The sequence below is a fragment of the Giraffa tippelskirchi genome, chromosome 14, assembly GCF_054371585.1.
Source record: "Giraffa tippelskirchi isolate mGirTip1 chromosome 14, T2T-mGirTip1v1.2.pri, whole genome shotgun sequence".
Lineage (NCBI taxonomy): Eukaryota > Metazoa > Chordata > Mammalia > Artiodactyla > Giraffidae > Giraffa > Giraffa tippelskirchi.
This window is the reverse complement of record NC_137288.1, coordinates 26,978,572-26,998,061: the sequence shown is the minus strand read 5'-3', so window position 1 is coordinate 26,998,061 and position 19,490 is coordinate 26,978,572. Positions and strand designations below refer to the sequence as shown.

The following is a 19,490-nucleotide window of genomic DNA, read 5'->3' as shown; positions in this document are numbered from 1 at the left end:
AGGAAATAGAAATTATGAACAAGCCGATTACAAACACTGAAATTGAAACTGTGATTAAGAATCTCCCCAAAACAAAAGCCCAGGGCCAGAAGGCTTAACAGATTGATTCTACCAAATATTTAGAGAATAGCTAATGCCTATACTTCTGAAACTCTTCTAAAAAAATGCAGAGGTAGGAAAACTTCCAAGCTCATTCTACGAGGCCACCATCACCCTGATACCACAACCAGACAAAGATATCACAAAACAAGACAATTTCAGGCCAATATCACTGATGAACATAGATGCAAAAATCCTCAACAAAATTCCAGCAGACAGAATTCAACAATACATTTAAAAGGTCATACACCATGATCAGTTGGATTTATCTCAGGAATGCAAGGATTCTTCAATGTATGCAAATCAATCAATGTGATACACCATATTAACAAATTGAAAGATAATAACCATATTTTAATTTCAATAGATGCAGAAAAAGGTTTTGACAAAATTCAACGCCCTATTTAATAAAAACTCTTCAAAAAGGGCATAGAAGAAACCTACCTTAACATAAAAAAGTCCATAAACAACAAACCCATAGCAAATATTATTCACAATGGTGAGAAAGCAAAAGCATTCCCTCTAAGATCAGGAATAAGACAAGGGTGCCCAATCTCACCACTATTATTCAACAAAGTTTGGAAGTCCTAGCTATAGCAACAGATAAGAGAAAGAAATAAAAGGAATTGAGACAGAAAAGGAAGAAGTAAAACTTCACTGTTTGCAGATGACATGGTACTGTACATAGAAAAAACCCTAAAGACACTATCAGAAAATCACTAGAACTATTAAGTGAATTTGGTCCAGTCACAGGATACAAAATCAGTATACAGAAATCACTTGCATTTCCTATATACTAACAATGAAAAAATCAGAAAGAGAAGTAAAGGAATCAATCCCATTTACCATTGCAACAAAACAAATAAAATACCTACAAATAAACCTATTTAAGGAGACAAAAGAGCTGTATACAGAAAACTATAAGACACTGATGAAAGAAATAAAAGATGACATAAACAGGTGGAGGGATATTCCAAGCTCCTGGGTTGAAAGACTCGATATTTTGAAAATGACTGTACTACTAAATGCAATCTACAGATTCAATGCAATCCCTATCAAATTATCAATGGCATTTTTCACATAACTAGAAAAAAAAATTTCACAATTTGTATGGAAACACAAAGACCCTGAATAACCAAAGCAATCTTGGGAAAGAAGAATTGAACTGGAGGAATAAACTTACCTGATTTCAGACTATACTACAAAGTTATAGACATCAAGACAGTATGGTGCTGGCACAGAAAAGAGGTATAAACCAATGGAACAAGATAGAAAGCCCAGGGACAATAAACCCATGCACCTATGAGTACCTTATCTTTGATAAAGGAGGCAAGAATATACAATAGGAAAAAGATAGTCTCTTCAATAAGTGGTGCTGGAAGAAGTTGACAACTACATGTAAAATAAGGAAATTAGAAAATTTCCTAATACCATACACAAAGATAAACTCTAAATTGATTAAAGACCTAAATGCAAAACCAGAAACTATAAAGGTCTTAGGTCTTATAACAGTGTATAATATTATGTCAAGCAAGTGTATGATATCATATCAAGCAAGTGTATGATATCATAGCAAGACACTTTATGACCTACCTCTTAGAATCAATAAAAACAAAAATAAGCAAATGGGACTTAATTAAGCTTAAAAGCTTTTGCACAGCAAAGGAAACTATAAACAAGGTGAAAAGACAACCCTCAGGGGGGAGAAAATAATGGCAAATGAAACAAATGACAAAGGATTAATTTCCAAAATATAGAAGCAGTTCATACAAATCAATGCCAGAAAAACAAATAATCTAATCCAAAAGGCTATATATTGTCACCTTGCTTATTTAAATTATATGCAGAGTACATCATGTGAAATGCCAAACTGGATGAAGCACATGCTGGAATCAAGACTGCCACAAGAAATATCAATAACCTCAGATATGCAGATGACACCACCCTTATGGCAGAAAGCGAAGAGGAACTAAAGAGCCTCTTGATGAAAGTGAAAGAGGAGAGTGAAAAAGCTGGCTTAAAACTCAACATTCAAAAACTAAGACCATGGCATCCAGTCCCATCACTTCATGGCAAATAGATGGGGAAACAATGGACAGATTGTTTCTGTAACAGTGACAGACTTTATTTTCTTGGGCTCCAAAATCACTGCAGATGGTGACTCCAGCGATGAAATTAAAAGATACTTCATTACAGGAAGTGGTCTTTACATATGAGTATAAAGACCACTTCCTGGACGGTAGTTACCTAATTAGCCTATATTTTAAGTGATTCATGGATTTTTTTTAGCATGTATTTAAATCTCTTCAATGGAAAGTTGTACTATAACATATAAAATGAGAATAAGTATTTTAGCAAAGTTTTTTCCTACTAATTGGAATAATCATGCGTTTTTGCTTATTTGTTTATCTAAATACTGATTGTGCTTCTACCCTGACACAGCAACTTATATCTCAATGCATTCTTAATTTAAGCGTTAAAAATTAAGATATTTTAAAAACAAAAATCTGATTTTAGTTTTTGAAAAAAAAAAGAAAAAGAAAAACCATAATCCATAATTAGGGACAAAAGATGCTCTGGCTTTTTCAATAAATATTATATCCAAAGGATAAATATTATAACTACATTGTTTGCTCCTAAATAAAGTTTAACAAGCTCTTTCAGCAAAAGATGTGAATATATTTTTCCTATAAAACAAAAATTAGTTGACATTAGTTTCTTCAGTATTTGATGTACTTCATATATTTAGAGTACTTCATACTCTGAGAAAAGAGCTTCACATTGCCCTGCATCCTTCGGTCCCAAAGAATTCTCCCTTTCCAACAAACCATAATAGCTAAGATAACAGAAATTTATGACCAACTAGACAGCATATTAAAAAGCAGAGACATTACTTTACCAACAAAGTTCCATCTAATCAAAGCTATGGTTTTTCCAATAGTCATATATAAATGTGAGAGTTGGGCCATGTGAGAGCACCAAAGAACTGATGCTTTTGAACTGTGGTGATGGAGAATACTCTGAAGAGTCCCTTGGACTGCAGGGAGATCAAACCAATCAGTCCTAAAGGAAATCAATCCTGAATATTCATTGGAAGGACTGATACTGAAGCTGAAGCTCCAACATTTTGGCCACCTGATGTACAGAACTGACCCAATGGAAAAGACCCTGATGCTGGGGAAGACTGAAGGCAGGAGGAAAAAGGGACGACAGAGGATGAGATAGTTGAATGGGATCACTGACTCGATGGACATGTGTTTGAGCAAGCTCTGGGAGTTGGTGATGGACAGGGAAGCTTGGCGTGCTGAAGTTCATGGGGTCGCAAAGAGTCGGACACAACTGAGCGACTGAACTGAACTGAAATGAATCAAAAAGTGGGCAAAAGACCTAAACAGACATTTCTCCAAGGAAGACATATGGATGGCTAATAAACACATGAAGATATGCTCAATTTCACTCATTATTAGAGAAAGGCAAATCAAAACTACAGTGAGATATCATCTCACACCAGTCAGAATGGCCATCATCAAAAAATCTACAAACAACAAGTGCTGGAGAAGGTTTGGAGAAAGGGGATCCTCTTGCATTGCTGGTGGGAATGTGAACTGATACAGCCATTATGGAAGACAGTATGGAGATTCTTTAAAAACTAAAAATAAAACCACTATACAACCTAGCAATACCACTTTTATGCATCTACCCTAAAAGAAACCAAAACTGAAAAAACACATGTACCCCAATGTGCATTGCAGCACTATTTACCATAGCTAGGACATCAGTTCAGTTCAGTTCAGTCGCTCAGTCGTGTCTGACTCTTTGCGACCCCATGAATCGCAGCACGCCAGGCCTCCCTGTCCATCACCAACTTCCGGAGTTTACCCAAACCCACGTCCACTGAGTCGGTGATGCCATCCAGCCATCTCATCCTCTGTTGTCCCCTTCTCCTCCTGCCCTCAGTCCTTCCCAGTATCAGGGTCTTTTCCAATGAGTCAACTCTTTGCATGAGATGGCCAAAGTATTGGAGTTTCAGCTTCAACATCAGTCCTTCCAATGAACACCCAGGACTCATCTCCTTTAGGATGGACTGGTTGGATCTTCTTGCAGTCCAAGGGACTCTCAAGAGTCTTCGCCAACACCACATTTCAAAAGTATCAATTCTTCGGCGCTCAGCTTTCTTCACCATCCAACTCTCACGTCCATTCATGACTACTGGAAAAACCATAGCCTTGACTAGACGGACTTTTGTTGGCAAACTAATGTCTCTGCTTTTTAATATGCTATCTAGGTTGGTCATAACCTTCCTTCCAAGGAGTAAGCATCTTTTAATTTCATGGCTGCAGTCACCATCGGCAGTGATTTTGGAGCCCAGAAAAATAAAGTCTGCCACTGTTTCCAATGTTTCCCCATCTATTTCCCATGAAGTGATGGGACCAGATGCCATGATCTTAGTTTTCTGAATGTTGAGCTTTAAGCCAACTTTTTCACTCTCCTCTTTCACCTTCATCAAGAGGCTCTTTAGTTCTTCTTCACTTTCTGCCATAAGGGTGGTGTCATCGGCATATCTGAGATTATCGATATTTCTCCCAGCAATCTTGATTCCAGCTTGTGCTTCTTCCAGCCCAGCAGTTCTCATGATGTACTCTGCATATAAGTTAAATAAGCAGGGTGACAATATACAGCCTTGACATACTCCTTTTCCTATTTGGAACCAGTCTGTTGTTCCATGTCCAGTCCTAACTGTTGCTTTCTGACCTGCATACAGGTTTCTCAAGAGGCAGGTCAGGTGGTCTGGTATTCCCATCTCTTTAAGAATTTCCCACCGTTTATTGTGATTCACATAGTCAAAGGCTTTGGCATAGTCAATAAAGCAGAAATAGATGTTTTTCTGGAACTCTCTTGCTTTTTCAATGATGCAGCGGATGTTGGCAATTTGATCTCTGGTTCCTCTGCCTTTTCTAAATCCAGCTTGAACATCTGGAAGTTCACGGTTCACGTATTGCTGAAGCCTGGCTTGGAGAATTTTAAGCATTACTTTACTAGCGTGTAAGATGAGTGCAATTGCGCAGTAGTTCAAGTATTCTTTGGCATTGCCTTTCTTTGGGATTGGAACGAAAACTGACCTTTTCCAGTTCTGCGGCCACTGCTGAGTTTTCCAGATTTGCTTGCATATTGAGTGCAGCACTTTCACAGCATCATCTTTCAGGATTTGAAATAGCTCAACTGGAATTCCATCACCTCCACTAGCTTTGTTCGTAGTGATGCTTTCTAAGGCCCACTTGACTTCACATTCCAAGATGTCTGGCTCTAGGTGAGTGATCACAACATCGTGATTATCTGGGTCATGGAGATCTATTTTGCACAGTTCTGTGTATTCTTGCCACCTCGTCTTAATATTTTCTGCTTCTGTTAGGTCCATGCCACTTCTGTCCTTCATCGAGCCCATCTTTGCATGAAATGTTCCCTTGGCATCTCTAATTTTATTGACGAGATCTCTAGTCTTTCCCATTCTGTTGTTTTCCTCTATTTCTCTGCATTGATCACTGAGGAAGGCTTTCTTATCTCTCCTTGCTATTCTTTGGAACTCTGCATTCAGATTGGAATATCTTTCCTTTTCTCCTTTACTTTTCACTTCTCTTCTTTTCACAGCTATTTGTAAGGCCTCCTCAGACAGTCATCTTGCTTTTTTGTATTTCTTTTCTATGGGGATGGTCTTGATCCCTGTCTCCTGTACAATGTTACGAACCTCCGTCCATAGTTCATCAGGCACTCTGTCTATCAGATCTAGATTAGATTGTATAGTCTCTCAAAATACAATTTGCATCTGATCCACTCAGAACTCCTTGATTTGGAAAGTGCTCAATAAATATTTCTTGTTGGAGTCAATGATACAAAGTGCACTTTTGGTTGCCTAAAAATTGCCTGAGGAGACTTAAAGATTTCTGGGGGCCACACAAGAGATCCAAGTTCAGTAGTTCTAGGATCAGCTACAATAATTTTGATTGTGCAGGTCTACAAGCCAAAGATTATTCATTACTACCCCTGACACACACCCAGAGAGACAATATTTGAGGATAGGTTTAGAGTCATAACATTTTTCTTAAAGAGAGAGGTATAGACTATAGGCTAAAACTAGCTCCATCTGAGCAAGAAATTATTTGGGGAATAATAGCAATGGTATAAACCAGCCCTTGTGGTGGAAGAAATAAAACACTGTATACCATGGTGTTCTCTGGGAAGTACACAGGAGGTACTTTCTCTTTACACATGTAGGTCAGGCAAAATTAGATTTTTTTCAGCTGATCTCTGAGTACAACTGATATAAGACAGACTTACAGGAGAAAAAACAGGTGTTTCATATGACACGAGACCTTATAAGGAAATGAATATTTGACAACATGGAAAAACTTATATTCTTTTATATTAGGTTGAACAAAGAGATGAAATTGTAGAAAATGACATAACTGTGTGTGGAATCTAAAAGAGAACTATTTTAACAAGATCTGCTTGCACAGAATTCTCTCCATTGTGACTCCTCATAGAAGAATATTACTTTTATATTTCACATGGGAGTTTTAATCTAATGTTTTCAGGAAGAAAAGGGAATGGTGTATTTTGATAACATATTCTGCCAACTTTCAAACACTTTTGTTACATTAGCAATTCATCACAGTTACCGTGCATTCTCCTTGTCATTCTGATCCTGTTCAAAGGAAATTAATACAGTATATTAATTACCAAGAATACTAGATAACAGCAAGTGAGAAATTATCATAGGTCTTATAACAGAAAATGAATTTAAAATGTTAAAAAGTTAGGAAAAATGAATCATATATACCAAAATACATAAAATTATTGAAGAGACATATATAAGTTCTCACATAACTTCTCAGAAAGTTGATCTTCATGAAAAATGGGCCAAAATTGTTGATGTAATTTATGATTAATGGAATAAGGAGTGCTGATATCAAAGTAATAAAAAACAACCTAAGAGTCAAACAGATTTCCCAAGCTCATGATGGTCATTGTCTAATTATCAGCTGAAATTAGAAAGAAAAGCAAGAAGTTTTCACAAAGATATTATTGACATTGAAACATGATGAAGAGAAAATGACCTAGGATACCAATACACTTTTGATGAGTGCTGTGTGTTCATGCATTCCAGCAGCCTTTTAGCATTTACATTGACAGTCTTTATTAACAAATTGGATGCTATTTACTCTACCAAGTGGAGACACTGTGATATTCCTCATGGTCAGAACATAATTCATATGCATTACAAGAGTCATTGCATTTGCATGTTCAATAGCTTGTTATAATTGAAACATTATAAATTTTAGGCAAATTTTACTTTCTGTTTCTTGCTATCTTTGATCATTAATATAGTTTATTCATATCCTTTAGGCAGGTTTAGAATAGAAATTCCTTTTCCAAATAAGGTAGTTCTGAATAATGGTTACTTAGTAATTAATGCTGCTGCCATCTATTCTTGGTTTTATACTTGCCAGAAGGAAACAGAAACTTCTTGCTTCTTAATGGAGTAAAATGTATAGTATATAGCTGTAATTTTCTATGATCTGGCCACTCTGTATAAGGCAACATAAATTGCAGGCAAAAACATGTTGACCCTGGGTTCTTACTGGCCTTGACATGTGGGCAGGCCTGGTTTCCCATTCCCACGTAGATTATGAAAGGAAATCCAAGGATAGATCTGTTAGCATAAGCTTTGGTCAAAGATAAAAGAAGAGTGGCAGAATTTGCCATTCTAAAGATAGTATAATATGGAACACAGGTTATCTGTGCAGCAGAAAACCTTTGAAATCCTTTTGAGAATTTACTTGTGTAGTACTAGGAAAACCAAGAGAAAGATGGCAGAGTAGAAGCAAGTGTGCTCATCTTTCCCAGCAAGAACTACAAAATTGCAATTCGCTGCTAAACAACCATCCACATGAGAATGTTGGATCCCATCAAAAAAAGATACACCACATCCAAGGGCAAAGGAGAAGCCCCAGCAAGATGGTAGGAGGGGCAAAATTGCCTTTAGAATCAAACCCCATATCTGCCAGAGATGCTCAGAGGCTCAAATAAAACCTTGTGTGCACCAGGACCCAGACGCTGCACAAAGGCTGAACCAGATCTGCCTTTGAGTGTTTGAGTATCTCCTGTGGAAGCACAGGTCAGCAGTGGCTGCCGCAGGGGCAGGGGCTCTATGTGCAGCAGACCTGTCTCACACAGCATGTGGCATTGAGCCCTCTTGGAAGAGATCACCATTAACCCCAAAATAGAACTATCGAGCAGATGACCCATAAAGTGCAGAACAACTATACCAAATAAATTCTTGCACTGTTAAGAAAGTTCTAGGAACCACAGCATATTTCACAACCTGAGGATCTGGCAAAAGGACTGAGAAACCCCAAGGAATCTGACTCTGGAGGCCAGTGGGATTTGATTACAGAATTTACACAGGACTGGGGAAACAGACTCTTGGAGGGCACAAACTAACCTTGTGTGAACTAGGACCCAGGAGAAAGGAGCAGTGACCCCACAAGAGACTGAGCCAGACTTACCTGTGAGGGTCCAGGAGTCTCTGGAAGAGATGTAGGTCAACAGTGGCCTGCTGCAGCGGTCCAGAGCATTGACTACAACAGTGCATGCCCAAGACATTTTGAAGGAGGTTGTCATTATCTTCATTACCCTTACCACAGTTTAGTCTCATGTCAAACAACAGGGAAGGAACACAGCCCCGCCCATCAACAGAAAATTATATTATAGATTTACAGAGCATGGCCCCGCCCATCAGAACAAGATCCAGTTTGGTCCACAATCAGTCTCTCCTATCAGAAAGCTTCCATAACCTCTTATACTTATCCATCAGCCAGTAGACAGAATGCAAAAAACAATCACAGAAAACTAATCAAGCTGATCACATGGACCACAGTCTTTATCTAACTCAATGAAACTATGCGCCACAACATGTAGGGCCACCCAAGATGGGTGGAGAGTTCTGACAAAATGTGGTCCACTGGAGAAGGGAATGGCAAACCAATTCATTGTACTTGCCTTGAGAATCCCATGAACAGTATGAAAAGGAAAAAAGATATTACACTGAAAGATGAACTCCCCAGGTGAGAAGGTACCCAATATTCTACTGGAGAAGAGTGGAGAAAAACTCAAAAAAGAATGAAGAGACAGAGCCAAAGGGAAAACAATGCCCAGTTGAGGAAGGGACTAGTGATAGAACTAAAGTCTGATGCTGTAAAAAACAACATTGCATAGGAAACTGAATGCTAGGTCCATGAATCAAGGTAAATTGGAAATGGTCAAAGAGGAGATGGCAAGAGTGAACATTGACATTTTAGGAATCAGTGAACTAAAATGGACTGGAATGGGTGAATTTAATTCAGATGACCATTATATCTACTACTGTGGGCAAGAATCCCTTAGAAGAAATGGAGTGGGCTTCAAAGTCAACAAAGGAGTCTGAAATGCAGTACTTGGGTGCAATCTCAAAAATGACAGAATCTCTATTTGTTTCTAAGACAAGCTGCTCAATATCATCCAAGTCTATGCCCTAACCATTAATGCCAAAGAATCTGAAGTTGAATGGTTCTATGAAGACCTTCAAGGTCTTCTAGAACTAACACTAAAAAAAGATGTACTTTTCATCATAGGGTACTAGAATGCAAAAGTAGGATATCAAGAGATATCTGGTGTAACAGGCAAGTTTTGGCCATGGAGTACAAAATGAAGCAGGGCAAAGGCTAACCGAGTTTTACCAAGAGAATGCACTGGTCATAGCAAGCATCCACTTCCAACAACACAAGAGAAGACTCTATACATGGACATTGCCAGATGGTCAATATTGACATCAGATTGATTATATTCTTATAGCCAAAGATAGAGAAGGTGTATAGTGTCAGCAAATACAAGACTGGCAGCTGACTGTGGCTCAGACCATGAATGCCTTATGGCAAAAGTCAGACTTAAACTGAAGAAAGCAGGGAAAACCATTAAACCATTCAGGTATGACCTAAATCAAATCCCTTAGGATTATACAGTGGAAGTGACTAATAGATTCAAGGGATTAGATCTAATAGACAGAGTGCCTGAAGAACTATATACAGAAGTTCATGACATTGTACAGGAAGTGGTGATCAAGACCATTGCCAAGAAAAAAAAAAGGCAAAATGGTTGTCTGAGAGGCCTTATAGACAGCTGAAAAATGAAGAGAAGCTAAAGGCAAAGGAGAAAAGGAAATATATATTCATCTGAATGCAGAGTTCCAAAGAATAGCAAGGAGAAATAAGAAAGACTTCCTCAGTGATCAATGCAAAGAAATAGAGGAAAACAATAGAACGGGAAAGACTAGAGATCTCTTCAAGAAAATTAGAGATACCAAGGTAACATTTCATGAAAACATGGGCACAATAAAGAGCAGAAATGGTATGGATTTAACAGAAGCAGAAGATATTAGGAAGAGGTGGGACGAATACATAGAACTATACAAAAAAGATCTTACTGACCCAGATGAGAAGGTCGAGAGTGCCCTCTGGCGGCCATCGAACGTCAAAGGATGGCCAATCAAGCTCACATAAGTTATGAAGCTTCCTGGGGGTCATCTTGACTCTGTAATCTCCTACAAAACCCTTCTTATGCATGGAACCATGAGACAGGGTGCTCAGGGCCAGTGCACTGGGACGACCCTGAGGGATGGTATGGGGAGGGAGGTGGGAGGGGGGGATGGGGGACACATGTACACCCATGGCTGGTTCATGTCAATGTATGGCAAAAATCACTACAATATCGTAAAGTAATTAGACTCCAATTAAAATAAATAAATTAATTTTTTTAAACAGCCCTTCTTAAAGTTCTTTATCACACAATCTAAAACTGTTGTCTTAGAGGAACATGTTGACAAATGTAATCTATCTGGCAGGGTTTTGAGGAAATCTCTCAGATATGAACTCAAGAAGTCAGTAGACAGAAGAACGACCGGTAACCAATAATTTCTCCCTCTCCATGTATCCCGCCCTGAGTCAGTGGCGCAAAGACAAACAAGGGTGGGTGCCTCTCAAAAGAGGAGACCATTCAGATGCTTGCTTGGCCGCGTCCCCGGGGGGAACTTAGGTGCCTCTTTGCACTGGCGGAACAGTATAAATCCCTGATCTGGATCTGTCTCACAGGAAGTGACTGGGTCCCCCAGAGGCCAACACTGCCTTGAGCCATATGAGGTCACCACGGAACCCCAAGCTAGGGCCCACTCGGACTCCATAGCCACTAAGGCCGTGAAGCCACACAATCGAGCCTGAAGCGCAAGCGAATCAAGCCACACACTCGTTCACATTCATTTTTCTTCCGCCTTTGCCGCTCTCCCGAGGGAGATTTAAGACTCCTCCTAGCATTGGCAGGTCAGTATAAACCCCCGACCCGGACCAGCCTCGAAGGGAGGGATCAAATCCCCCAGAGCCTGGCACTGCCTTTCAGCCTTATGAGGTCGTCACGGAACCGCAGGTTTTGGGCCCTCTCGGGATCTGTAGTCCGAGGACTGTGGAGCTCACTTTCACTTCCTTCAGTCAGCAATCATGCATACACAATCACTCAGAGGTTATCACAATACCTCCCTTTTCCCGAGTCCCCAGGTCTCCCTGTCTGATGCTCCCTTCCTGGGAGCTCCAAGAAGGTGATCAGTCTCCTCTTCTAGCCGTTGGGGTAGGACCTCCTGACTGGAGGCCGGCCCTGGGGCCTTACCTTATTCTGCGGCCATTCCTGGTGAGTTGGTCCGTCCCTCCAATGAGTCCGGTGGGGACTCGGCCGTCTGGAGAGTTGGAACGCCGGTGCGAAAGAGAACCCGGAACCCGTCAGGTGGCGCGCCTCCTCGTTTGTTTCGAGGCTCCTCTGCTCCTACCCGGCCGGGCCACCAGTCCAGCAGCTCAAAAGGCCGGCGTGGCTGGAATCTCGCTGGGGCCTCCAGAAATGTTGCAGAAACCAGTACTCGAGAAACCAAGCACCACACTTGGAGAGTTGGAGAACTCAGGTTTATTATGCTGGCGGGCCCAGAGGCGTTAACACTCCAAGCTCTGAGCCCCAAACAAAGGGGTTACAGAGCTTTTATACACGGACAAGCATGATTAAGCGGGTTTACAGGGACTAGGGCGATTGCAAAGAGTAGTACAAGGGTGAGTGAGTCCCCACTTTCTGAGACCTACATGATCTAGACTTTGCAAGTAGCAAGCTGAGTTACAGAGGCAGAAAGAGCAGGAGGTTATGTAAAACTTTTAACTTTTCCTCTTCACTATCACTGTTTATAGATTACGTGATTCTATACATGTGTGTGTACCAGGTCACTTCAGTCATGTCTGACTTTTTATGACGCTATGGACTGGACCCCACCAGTCTCCTCTGTCTTTGGGATTCTCCAAGCAAGAATACTGGAGTGGGTTGCTGAACCCTTCTCCAAGGAATGTTCCCAACCTGGGGACTGAACCCACCTCTCTTACATCTTCTGAATTGGCTGGCAGGTTCTTTATCACTTGCACTGTCTAGGAAGCCTAATATTATACATCAGTTCACTTCAGTTCAGTTGCACAGTCATGTCCAACTCTTTGCGACCCCATGGACTCCAGCTAGCCAGGCTTTCCTGTGCATCACCAACTCCCAGAGTTTGCTCTAACTCTTGTCCATCAAATCGGTGATGCCATCCAACCATCTCATCCTCTGTCGTCCCTTTCTCCTGCCTTCACTCTTTTCCAGCATCAGGGTCTTTTCCAGTGAGTCAGTTCTTCACATCAGGTGATCAAAGTATTGGAGCTTCAGCTTCATCATCAGTCCTGAACCCCTTCAGCAGGGGCCCCGCTGTGCAATCTGATTCTCATTGCATCCCAATGCTGCCCACTGGGGGAGTCTCTAAGCTACTCTGTGCCCGCTGCACAGAGAGGGTGCTTGTTCACACACTCCTCCCAGGAGCACAGAGTTCTGGTGGACTGGCTCCTCCAAGGATATGGGGCTCACCTGGGCAGGTACCCCACAGGGCTCAGGAACCATGTGCAGAGACCTCGTTGCAGAGCACCCCTAGTCCACCTGTTGGTCAGGTCCTGAGCCCCTCAGAGCAGGACTTGAACTAACAAACAGCTGCTCCTGAACAGGTCAGTGATCCTGGGCTTCACTATGCAGCCTTCCTCCTCCAAGTCTTCCAGGGACTTCCCTGGGGCCCTGTCTCCACACACCACCCCTCCTCTCCCTAACACCTGGGTTCCTCTCATTAGGAGAAGGTCTTCTTGAAATTACCTCTCACTCATAGGCCATATAAAATGATTAGAAAACAAGCCAGAGCTCCAGCTGCATGTCCATCCTGACTCTCAGGATGTCACATGTTCCTGTTCCTTGCACCTGGCGGGCACAACAAGGCCCATTTTCTGCAACTGCGAGCCCCTGATGGTGGAGGGTGGACTGACCTGACCCTGCCAGGCAGCCCTTCCAGGTGTGCCTGGGTTGAGGTCTCTGTAAGCGGGTGTAAGAGTGCCTGCAGCTGGACTCTATGCCATATTCTCTTGGATGTGGAGCTGGGCTGGCGAGAGGGCCTTGCAGGTTGCTGTTTGTAATCAGGTCTTTTCTAGACCAGGTAAGGAAGTGGTATGTCACCCGTACCTGCCATTGGACATCTCCTCAGGTTGGGGACGGGGGTGAGGAAGCAAGAGAAAAGGCAATGGGAGCCAGGACTGGAGAGGTAACTCAGGCAGGGAATAGAAAGCTTCCAGAAGAGCCCCCTGGGTCAAGACCATCCCACCTGGCCTGCAGGAGCCAACTTGGCAACCATGCTGTCATTGGGGTGGCTCCAAGCCCTTTCCTCCAGCCTGTGAGGTCTTTGCTCATAATCAGGTGTTTTACCTAGGAAGGGGGTAGATGAGGTTCAGGAGCAGCTAGCCTGGGGCTCAGCCAAGGTTTACTTAGAGACGCTTCTGTGCAGTCCCCCAACTTCTCACTGAGGATGCTCCTTGCGGGGGGAGTGGAGGAGGGGGATGAGTAAGGGGGTGGAGACAGTGGAAGGGCTGCTGGCTACATGTATGTTCCCACCCCTGACCATCTTCAGAATTGGTCATCTGTGGAGCAAGTAACTTAACTGGGTTTTCACCTGTGTAACTGGAGGATTCTTAATTAGCAATGTGAACAGTGACATTAAATGTTCTCAGTCAGGACCACGTGTATAGGTGTCAGAATCTGGGGAGGCATGTGCAGCTGGCACCCTAGGGATGGGCTTCAGACTTGACCCTTTAACATTCTGGGGTCCAGCCACTGCTTTAGCATTTCTGAGGGCCCAGTGCTCACTCCAGGATTCTGTAATCTGGACTCCATCTGCTTTTAGTGAGACCCACACTTCCAGGATCCTACAGAGCAGGGTCTGTGTGGCTGCTCTGTGGCTTCTCGAACAAATGACTACAAGCTGGGTGGTTTAAAGCAACAGGAGTTCATCCTCCCCCAGTCCTGCAGACCAGATGTCTGAGATCAAGGTGATGTGGGCATCAGGGGATCCAAGATGGGGTCCTTCCTGCTTTTTCCAGTTTCTGGCACTTCAGGGGTCCCTGGGCTTGTGGCCCCTTCCCTCTCATCTCTGCCTTCATCTTCATGCGGCTTGTTCTCTATGTCTTTCTCCCTTCTTTTGTCTCTTACAAGGAACCTGCTAATTGGATTGAGGGCCACCCACCCCCAAGATGACTTCACCTCAACATCTTTAAATGCATCTACAAAGACCCTTTTCCCAGATACAGACTTATTCACATGTTCTGGGGGGACACATCTTTTGGGGCCACCATTCTACCCATTGAAAGTGAAAATCACTTAGTCCTGCCCGACTCTTTGTGACCCCATGGGCTATAGCTTGCAAGGCTCCTCTGTCCATGGAATTCTCCAGGCCAGAATACTGGAGTGGGTAGCCATTCCCTTCTCCAGGGGATCTTCCCAAACCAGGAATCAAACACACTTCTCCCACACTGCAGGCAGATTCTTTACTATCTGAGCCACCAGGGAAGCCCATTAGTTGTGTATAAAATCACTCTCATTTTAGGAGATTACTAAGTTCCTATATAGACTGGCCTGTTAGCCCCCAGAGCATCATGGGGAGGCAGTGGATGGACAGATGCATCTGGCCTGGGAGAGGGGTCCAGGCTGGACATGTCACTGGAATCATCACCAGGAGGAAGAGGAAAGGCCAGTAGGGGGCAGGTGGATCACAGATGACCCCATGCAAGTGATGGTGGTCTTTTTGGAAGCAACTCAGAATCGGAAGGACTGGCCCTCAGGTGCTCAGCTTCATTCTCTTGTTTCTTTGTAAAACACGGTGTCAGAGTTTGAGACACCATCAGGAGACTTCTGAGCCCACTGCTGCTGTGGCTTCATCAAAGGGGCTCCGGGCCTGCCTATGTCCCCATGGGGGATGAAACCCATCAGGGCCCTGGGGTCCACAGACTTCAGGGAACCCTCTGCCCTCAGGACTGGTCTCTCTTCTTCCAACCAGCTGCTGGTCAGAGGCCCACATTCTCCCATCCTGATTCCACCCCCAGAGCCTGAGGAGTAGTCTAGTGTATAGATGGACCGCTCTGTCTTCATGCTCCTGGTGCTGGACGCTTTGGTGGACTCTATGTAATAGAGGACTCTTGGCTATTGTAAACAGCACTTCCTTAAAAACAAGGGTGCATGTGTCATTTCAATTGTGATGTTCTCCAGATCCGAGCCCAGAAGTGGGGTTGCTGGATCCCATGGCTCCTCTGTTTACCTTTTTCAGGAACTTTCATGCTGTTTTCCATCATGGCTGCACCCTTGTGCATCCCCACTCAGAGTCTAGGAGGATTCCGTTTTCCCTACGTCCTCTGCAGCATTTATTCTTTAGAGATCTTTCTGACCAGTGGGAGGGGATTCCTCAGTGTAGACTTGATTAGCATTGATTTAATAATGAATTGGTCTTCCCTGGTGTGGCTCAGCAGTAAAGAATCTGCCTGCAATGCAGGAGATGGGAGAGTTGCAGGTTCAATCTCTGAGTTGGGAAGATCCCCTGAAGAAGGAAATGGCAACACACTCCAGTATTCTTTCCTGGAAAATTCCATGGACAGAGGGGACTAGCAGACTACAGTCCATGGGGTTGCAAAGAGTCAGACATTACTGAGCAACAGAGTACAGTAATGAGTGAGGGGGAATGTCTTTCCAGGTGCTTGATTCATGCATAGCTAGACATACATATGTTCTTTTTCAGGTTCTCTTCGCATGTAAGTTATTACGGAGTGTTGAAGAGGGTTCCTTGTGTTATGTAGTGGGTCCTTGTGGATGATTTTATGAAGATAGTGTGTGTGTGTTAATCTGAACCCCTCATTTCTCTCTCCTCTTTTCCTCCTTGGGAACCGTGAGTTTCTTCTTGGGAGCCATAAGTCTGTGAGGCCGTTTCTCTTTGGTAAAGAAGTTCATCTATCTCCATTTTTAGATCCCACCTAGAAGTGATACCATATGATTCTTATCTTGCCCTGTCTCCCCTACTTCACTTAGAATGATCACCTCTACTTTCCTCCCTGGGCAGGAAATGCCATTATTTGATCCTTTTTAATGCCTGAATAATATTGTACTACGTCTAGGTACCCCATCTTCTTTATCTGTCCATCTGTGTCTGCACTTAGATTGCAGCCATTTCTTGTGTATGGTACCTACTGCAGCTGTGATCGTAGGGCTGTAGGCGTCTTTTCAAATTTTGGTGTGCTCTGTATCTACACCCAGGTGTGATATTTCTGGATCCTATGGTACTTCTACGTTTAGTTTTGTTTTTTTTTTTTAAACTTCATACTCTTTGCCTAACGGATTTACCGATTTACATTCCCACCAAGAGTTCAGGGGAGTTCCCTTCTCTCTGCATTCTCTGCAACATGTATTTTTGGAGATTCTCTGAGATGCCCATTCTGACTGGTGTGAGGTGAGAGTTCATTGGACTTTCGATTTGCCTTCCTCTAACCATTACTGATACTGAGCATCTTTTCAAGTGCTTAATGGTCATGAGTATGCCTTCTTCATGAAATGTCCATTGAGATCTTTGGCCCATTTCCTATTGGGTATTTTTGTTTTATTTTTGATATTGAGCTGCCTGAGCTGTCTGCATGTTTTGGGGATGACTTCTTTGTGGGGATCTTTGTTTTGAAATTTTTTTTTTTTACTATTCTGAAGGGTGTCTTTTTCTTTCATTTTGGGTTTCCTTTGCTGTGAAAATGTTACTAAGGTTAATTACACCCCTTTGGCCTATTTTTATTTTTTTGTTACTCTGATATGTGGATCCAAAAAGAACTTGCTGTGATTTACAGCAAGTGTTTTCTGCCTATATTTTCCTCAAGGGTTTTAGAGTGTCTATCCTCACATTAAGATTGTAAATCATTTAGAGGTTATTTTTGTGTATGGTGTTCGGGAGTGAGAAATGGACTATTTCCTGCTGTATCAGTAAACAAGGATGTCATAGTCATCAGCAGTTGCAGCCCTCCAGCGTGAGCCGTGAGCCCTCAGGGAGCTCAGGAAGGAGAAGAGTATCTATTCCCTAGCAGCCATCAGACTGCAGACACTCCCGAAGTTGAGCCCTGAGGAAAGGAAGCTCAGGATGTGAAAACAGGATGCTGGCCCCAGATAGGTGAGGTGCATATAAAAGAGATGGTTTCAGTGAACCCAGACTCTTGCATCTTCCCATACACAGAAGAGCACTAAATTCCTTGACTCAGGATATCTGGTTTTCTTTAACAATAATCTTTTGATATTCAGACTACCTGCTCTTTGTTACAAACTTCTGTGTAACCTGGTCCCTCCCTTCACCTCCTGGGAGCAGTTATCTCAGGGTTACTTGATGGGCCTGAAGTCCTAAAAATTCCCACCAAATAAAACATAGCTCTCAACTTTTAGGTTGTGAATATTTTTTTAAGTCAACAGGAAGATTGTAGTTTCATTTTCATTGTTTAAGGAACCTCCATGCTGTCTCCATGGGCTTCCCAGGTGGTGCTGGTGGTAAACAACCCACCTGCCAACACAGGAAACGTAAGAGACACAGGTTCGATCCCTGGGTGGGGAAGATCCCCTGGAGGAGGGCACAGTGTTCTCCAGTATTCTTGCCTGGAGAATCCCATGCACAGAGGAGCCTGGCAGGTTACAGTCCACAGCATCGAAAAGAATCAGACACGAATGAAGTGACTTAGCATACACGCACACTGTTTCCATAGTGGCTGTCCCCAGTTGACATTCTAGCATCGATGGAGGAGGGTTCTCATTTCTCCACACCCTCTCCAGCCTCGGTTCTTTGTAGAGTGTTTGACAATGGCCATTCTGACCAGTGTGAGGTGATACCTCATTGTAGTTTTGATTTGGATTTCTCTAATATTTAACAATGTTGACATCATTTCCTGTGATTTTTGTTAAAGTGTATGAGTGAAACATCTTGCAATTGACTCTTGAATGTGTGCCCTGTTTTGATGAACACTCCTAGAACATTCCTTGCAGGTAAGTGTTGTTTACTCACAAGCCCACGGGCCTTCTGAATATTAAGTGCCCATCAACACAGCTTTCGACATTGTTATGGAAAATAGCCACAAAATGGGAGCATTTTTTCATGCTTCTTTCTTTTTTCTTTTTCTTTCTGTGCAATTTCATTTTGCTCTTCTGTTGGAATAGAGTTGATTTCCAATGTTGTGTTTGTATAAGGTGTACAGGAACTTAATTCAGTCATGCATAAATGCATATGTATTCTTTTTCAGGTTCTTCTTCCCATACACAGAAGATCCTAAAAAGCACTGAGAAGCAACAATCAGAGAAGAGAATAAAAATGCATCAAGAAGTGGTGGAGTTGTTGGAAACAAATGCAAAATTCAAAAAATGTAATCCTGTGGAAGCAGGGCTCTGCAAATTTAAAGCACGAAAACTGGATTCCAGAAATCTTTACAGTGGGTGCATTTTCCCTAAGAAAATGCCAGAGAAGCCACCCACCATGCATATTGGCTTTGATTTTGAAATGGAGAAAACAATCAAACAGCGAGAGGCAAAGAGAGTATTGGGCAATAAACACTTTAAATTTATGTGAAGCCTTGCCCTTATCGTACCTTGTTAAGTGTTGTGGGTGTTCCCGATAAGAAAGAAATTCCACTCACTATCCCCAGAACCCTTACCTTTGTTCAGAAGAAGAGAACCCCAAAACCCACCAAAGAGGATGAGGATGAGGAATAGCCAGTAGTGATGACCTCCAACAATTGCACCATTCAGTTCAGTTAGGTCACTCAGTCGTGCCCAACTCTTTGCGACCCCATGGACTGCAGCACGCCAGGCCTCCCTGTCCATCACCAAGTCCCAGAGTTTACTCAAACTGATGACCGTCAAGTTGGTGATGCCATCCAATCATC

The 19,490-nt window shown here is 42.6% G+C and overlaps 1 protein-coding gene and 1 long non-coding RNA gene across 5 annotated transcripts in view; one reads left to right on the top strand and one right to left on the bottom strand.

Moving 5' to 3' along the window:
* SYT4 (synaptotagmin 4) overlaps window positions 1-11,993 on the bottom strand; it is a 60,258-nt gene extending 48,265 nt beyond the window's left edge. Inside the window, exon 1 of one of the 4 annotated variants that reach the window (XM_081563184.1) lies at window positions 11,845-11,993. The gene's annotated coding sequence lies outside the window, so the exon portion shown is untranslated. The remainder of the gene's footprint in view (window positions 1-11,844) is intronic. The other 3 variants (XM_081563181.1, XM_081563185.1, XM_081563183.1) reach the window with 3 other exon arrangements.
* Window positions 11,961-19,167, top strand: LOC145534879 (uncharacterized). The gene is made up of 3 exons (XR_014075032.1): window positions 11,961-12,130; window positions 18,519-18,597; window positions 18,852-19,167. It is a non-coding gene; the product is annotated as an uncharacterized LOC145534879 (long non-coding RNA).
* The last annotated feature ends 323 nt before the right edge of the window (window positions 19,168-19,490 follow it).